This window comes from Podarcis raffonei, chromosome 2, assembly GCF_027172205.1.
Source record: "Podarcis raffonei isolate rPodRaf1 chromosome 2, rPodRaf1.pri, whole genome shotgun sequence".
Taxonomy (NCBI): domain Eukaryota; kingdom Metazoa; phylum Chordata; class Lepidosauria; order Squamata; family Lacertidae; genus Podarcis; species Podarcis raffonei.
The window spans coordinates 105,240,750-105,247,132 of NC_070603.1; positions in this window are offsets into that span (position 1 = coordinate 105,240,750).

Genomic DNA, 6,383 nt, shown 5'->3' on the forward strand with positions numbered 1-6,383 from the left:
CTGTCAGGCTGATCCCACATCCATGCTGATGCCACTCCCTCCTCACAGGCTCTGGACCTGGTGTCTTCCATGGTGACACTAGGGCTCTCCCAGTTTGTTTCGGGCCCCACACATCAAGCAGGCCACACGCTGGATTTGATCTTTGGCGTCGGTATAGATGTGATCATGTCTCCTTCGATGAAGGTGCCACGGTCAGATCACTATGCTCTGAAAGCCAGGATTGACTTTCCACCCCCACCCTGCTTAGGTGGCGAGCCGATGGAGGCTGATGGACCCTGATAGATTCTGTCAAGCCTTGCAGGACCTTGCTCGCCCTGGCGACTCATTGACTGAGCTTGTTGAGGGCTGGAATATCCAGCTCCTGGCAGCCATCAATGAGATTGCACCTAAGCGCCCTCTGCGACCCCGCAGAAACCAGGCTCCCTGGTTTAGCGAGGAGCTTTGGAAAATGAAGCGGGACCTCAGACGGCTAAAGCGAGTATGGCGGGGTGCCCATGACGGAGCCTCAAGAACATCTTATAGGGTTTTTATGAAAACCTACGAGATGGCAGTGAAGGCCTTTAAGAAGTCTTACTTCTCGGCCTCCATTGCATCCGCTAGCTCTCGCCCGGCGCAATTATTTAGTATAATTAGGTCTTTAACATCCCTTGAAGGACAGCCAAATTTAAATACAATTTTACACAGCTGTGAGGCATTTGCCAGCTTTTTTGCGGAGAAGGTCCTGTTGCTCCGCCATGACCTCCCTGCCAATTTGGATACAATAAAGGAACTGGAGGCCCCTCGACTGTCCTCAGGTCCAGTATTGGACCACTTTGACCGGATATCCCCAGCCGATGTGGACAGACTCCTCCAAGCTGGAAAGCCCACCACCTGTCCTCTCGACCCGTGCCCGTCTTGGCTGATTAGAGCGTGTCCAGACGAGGTGCGGGCCCCCCCCCCGGGGGGATATCATCAATTTGTCCCTTGGCACTGGGATATTCCCAGGGGAACTGAAGGAGGCAGTGGTGCGCCCGCTCTTAAAGAAAACATCATTAGATCCCTTAGATCTATCCAATTACCGCCCGGTTTTGAATCTTCCATTCCTGGGTAAGGTGATTGAGAGAGCGGTTGCTTAACAGCTTGGCAGGTTTCTGGATGAAACATCGGCTCTGGATCCATTCTAGTCTGGCTTCTGTGCTGGTCATGGGACCGAGATGGCTCTGGTCGCCCTAACAGATTGTAAAGGGAATTGGGGGTTGCTTGTGCATAAAGGGTGCTACAGCTCTAGGCAACGTTGCCTGGCTAAACCTTTCCCTGGCTGGACAGCCCTTTCTCCATGGCTGTGTCAGTCGCTGGCAGAATCCGTCAGTGGGCGTTTTCTGAACTTCTTCCAACATAAAAACTCTTTGACCCCAAGTCACCTCCTAGCCTCTCTGCGCGGAAGTCTCCTGCGCAGAGTGGGCGTGCCCAACGGAGGTCCTGGGCTGCTCTCTGTGGAAGAGTCTTGGAGCCCTCTCTCCGCAGTCTCCCCTTGCTTCCTGGTGTCCCTCCTATTTCCTTCCTCAAAGGAAGTTTGCTCTCTCTCCCTGCTGGTCCCTTCTCCTGCATCGTTAGGGAGCCTTACCTCCACTCTAGGCTCCGATGGCAGTTCCCTGACACAGATGATCTCCTCAGGCAGCTGGATCGAGGCGGGTCAGGGCTGCTGATTCTTCTAGACCTGTCAGCAGCCTTCGATCACGATCACGAACTCCTGGACCACCGCCTTGCCGACGTGGGGATCCTGGGCACAGTCCTTCAATGGCTGCGCTCATTTCTCTCTGGTCGGGGACCAGAGAGAAAGCCCTATACGGCCTAGGACCCTCGTACCTACGGGACCGCCTCTCTTGGTATGCCCCACGGAGGAACTTACGGTCTGCAAATAAAAACATCCTGAAGGTCCCAGGCCACAGAGAGGTTAGGCTGGCCTCAACTAGAGCCAGGGCTTTCTCGGCTGCGGCTCCAATCTGGTGGAACGCTCTGTCACAAGAGACTAGGGCCCTGCAGGACCTGACATCTTTCCGCAGGGCCTGCAAGACAGAGCTGTTCCACCAGGCCTTTGGTCAGGGCACAGCCTGACTCCCTCCTCTGGCAATCTGCACAGAATTTTGCTTAATGGTTGCCATCAATTTGATTTTAATTAATTTTTATAATGAAATGTTTTTAGAATGTTGGATTATTTGATTGTTGTTAGCCGCCCTGAGCCCGGCTTTGGCTGGGGAAGGTGGGATATAAATAAAATTTATTATTATTATTATTATTATTATTATTATTATTATACGGCCCCAAAATGATAAATGTAACCTATTCCAAGTTTCTAAATTTCTCTTTATCTCCTTCCATACATAAAGTTGAAATAGGTCTATATTTTTTGTTGTCATCCATATGCCGAGATATTTCACCCTTTTTTTTTTATCTCCAACCCTAAGATTTTTTTGTAGTTCACTTTTTTCTTGATTCCCCATATTTTTAACTAATAGATTCGGGGTTTTTAAATTGTTTATCTTAAAGCCAGCTAGGTGTCCAAATTCATTTACACATTCCATTGCTCTTGGGATGCAATGTTTAATTGTTTTCTAATTATTGTTCTCCCTCCTATGTTCTTAGCTATTCTTATTTTCTCTCTCTCACACACACACACTTTTTTAAATTTTCTGTTTTACAGTTTAGAATACATTTAAGCAACTTTAAAATGTCAGTGACTTTCCTTCTTCTCTTTCCATGGTTCATTTTTCGTATCATAAATCCCTGGATATTTGACATAAACTAAACCGTTCAGTATTCCATTATTACATCCATCAAAACTTATTTACACTGCTGGATTTATCTTAATATTGCCAACGTTTTCAAGTTAGTTATTCTTATTTTCATTTGTAAGCTGTCCTGAGTTCCTGTCAGGGGGAAAAGTGGGGTGTTATAAATATATGATGATGATGATGATGATGATGATGATGACCACCTAGTGATTATAGTTCAATATAGGTCAACAGTAAGAATGCAACAGCATTATATATGTTTGTTTTTCATGCAAGCCTCTTTTAAACAAAAAACAAACAAACCCGACTCCAATACATATATGAGAAAAGACAGACTGAAAAATATGTTGAGAAAATATGAATAATTTAAGTGCACAACTCATAGGCTGTGGCACTGTGCTGAACTCCTCATACTATCTTAGAGAGAGGCTTCTGGGTCATAATATTTGTTTCTTGTTACTGCTGTAATTTATATAGTTCATCTTATGCTGGGGGCTATCACTTGACTTTGCATTATTGCAAGATGGTGGAGGTGATGAAACTTACAGGGGAAACAGAACCTGCTGCTATAACAAGCTCAGACAGGAATAAACACAGTAGTGTCACTAAATTGATAGTTAAAAGTCCTGCATTTCTAGAGTCCTAAAAGGCATCTGAAAGTCATTAATCAGCCTAATTTATAGTTGTGCAAAGTTTACTGGATATTAGGAGCATAGGGCTGGAACCAATCAAGTTCTACTCAAAGTAGACTCATTTAAGTTAAGTGGCCTACTCTAAGTAGGACCAGTGTCAGCCACAACCCATTTGGTCCCAGGCAAAACAGATTTCAAAATAACTTCCCAAATAATAACTTAAAATTTAAGAAAGGCAAAAATAGCAGATGATTATATATGAAAACACAGGTCTCAAGAAGGAAAGAAGGAAACACAGAACCATACTAAGGCTGTAATGTAAGTAGAGATAGAAAGTAGGTTGGGTTCCAGGAAAAAGCATTAGCTGCTTTCTAAAAAAAAGTGTTGTGAAACTGTCCCTAAAAGGAAGAGGAGGAGGGTTGGTGATCGTGCAAGCACCAGACAATCAGCGCTGACGTCTCCTGTAACTTGTAGAGCTGGTGTTCGCTGAGGTCAGCCAAAAGAAGAAAACCATTTCATACCCGCCAACATTTATCCGATGAAAATAAGGACGTCCTATTCCATAATAGTAATTTTACTATTTATACCTCACCCATCTGATTGAGTTGCCCCAGCCACTCTGTGCAGCTTCCAACATATATAAAAACATATATAAACTTCCCTATACGGGGCTGCCTTCAGATGGCTTTATACCCGCCAACATTTCGCTGATGAAAATAAGGACTGCCTACCATACCTTCCGATGTTTCTCTGATGAAAATAGGGACGTCCTAGGGAAAAGCGGGATATTCCAGTATCAAATCAGCAACCGGGAGCCAGTGTGGTATAGTAGTTAAGAGCGGTGGACTTGTAATCTGGTGAACCGGGTTCGCTTCCCCACTCCTCCACATGCAGCTGCTGGGTGACCTTGGGCTAGTCACATTTCTTTAAAGTCTCTCAGACCCACTCACCTCACAGAGTGTTTGTGGGGAAGGAAGGGAAAGGAGATTGTTAGCCATTTGGAGACTCCTTAGGGTAGTGATAAAGTCGGATATCAAATCCAAACTCTTCTTCTGTAAATCCGGGACTATCCCTGGAAAATAGGGACACTTGGAGAGTCTGCTATTTGTTTGAACAGGATGCTGTGAGCCTGGCAGCATTTTCAAAAGTGTGCTGTTGCCAAGTAAATAAAACAGAAATAAAGTAAAATCCCCCGCCCCACAGTAGCATTACTAAGAGTATGCAAGGAGGACTTTGTGCTGAAGCCAAAGCTTTCATGGGACGCGGGTGGCGCTGTGGGTTAAACCACAGAGCCTAGGACTTGCCGATCAGAAGGTCGGCAGTTCGAATCCCCGCAATGGGGTGAGCTCCCGTTGCTTGGTCCCTGCTCCTGCCAACCATGAGTTCGAAAGCACATCAAAGTGCAAGTAGATAAATAGGTACCGCTCCGGTGGGAAGGTAAACGGCGTTTCCGTGCGCTGCTCTGGTTCGCCAGAAGCGGCTTAGTCATGCTGGCCATATGACCCAGAAGCTGTATGCCGGCTCCCTCGGCCAGTAAAGTGAGATGAGCGCCGCAACCCCAGAGTCGGCCACGACTGGACCTAATGGTCAGGGGTCCCTTTACCTTTACCTTTAAAGCTTGTAGGGATAAGAACTTGTTGAACCAACAATCTGAATTGGAATACAAGAGGGGGAGGTGTGGGGAAGTCAGGGAAATATGTTATTGAAAATAAGGATTGTGAATTCTATGTGTTTTTAAACTTTTTTGTTTTTTGTTTTTTGATTTTTTAATGTATTACAATGGAAAATCTTAATAAATATTTTTTAAAAAAAATAAAGCTTTCACCTCGGCCGCAGTAGTGAGGCAAACAATTACAATTCTAGGGGGAGAGTTTCACAAATGGGACACCATGACTGAGAAGGCCTTTCGCCACATCCTGGTATGCCCCACAGAGAAACTTATGGTCTTCAAATAAAAACATCTTGAAGGTCCCAGGCCACAGAGAAGTTAGGCTGGCCTCAACTAGAGCCAGGGCTTTTTCGGCTGTGGCTCCGACCTGGTGGAACACTCTGTCACAAGAGACTAGGGCCCTGCGGGACTTGACATCTTTCCGCAGGGCCTGCAAGACAGAGCTGTTCCGCCAGGCCTTTGGCCAGGGCACAGCCTGACTCACTCCCTCGGCAATCTTCGCGGAGCTCTGGCCCAATGGTGGCCAGTGGCTTGAATTTAATTAATTTTATAATGAATGATTTTAGAGTGTTGTTTGTGTTGTACTTTTGTATTGTTTTATTGTTGTTAGCCGCCCTGAGCCCGGCTTCGGCTGGGGAGGGCGGGATATAAATAAAATTTATTATTATTATTATTATTATTATTATTATTATTATTATTATTATCACACCACACAGCAAACTGCACCAATGGGCAGGACTTTGAGGAGGGCATCCTCAACAGTTCTTAAAGCCCAGGTTGGCAGATACCAAGAGACGTGCCCCTTCAAGTAATTTGGATCTATGTCCTCTGGGGATTTATATGGTAATACCCGGACCTTGAATTGGTCACGGTAGCATACTGGTAACCAGTGCAGTACATATAGGCCCACTGTTAAGTGGTCCTGCTTAGAAATATCATTAGGGCAGCAGCAATCTGCACTAGTTGAGGCTTCTGAATTGTCTTCGCAGGGACATCTAAGTAGAGCAGATTGCAGCAATCAAAGCCCTGGGTGGTGAGAGCACGGGTAATTGTGGTCAGGCTATCCCAGTCCAGGAATGGTCATCGCGGGCACTACTTGTCATGGCCATCACTAGGTCTTCCAGTGGAATCCAGAAGGACCCCTAAGCTATAAAGGTGCTTCTTCAAGGAGAGCTCTACCCCATCTAGAACAATCTGCCTCCCCAGATGCCAGACCCAGGAACAACCCACCAGCAGTGGGAGCAGTCTTCTAAGGGACACTGACCTTTAACTGAGTTGATAATTAGCTACTGTTGTTTTCTGCTAGCTAAC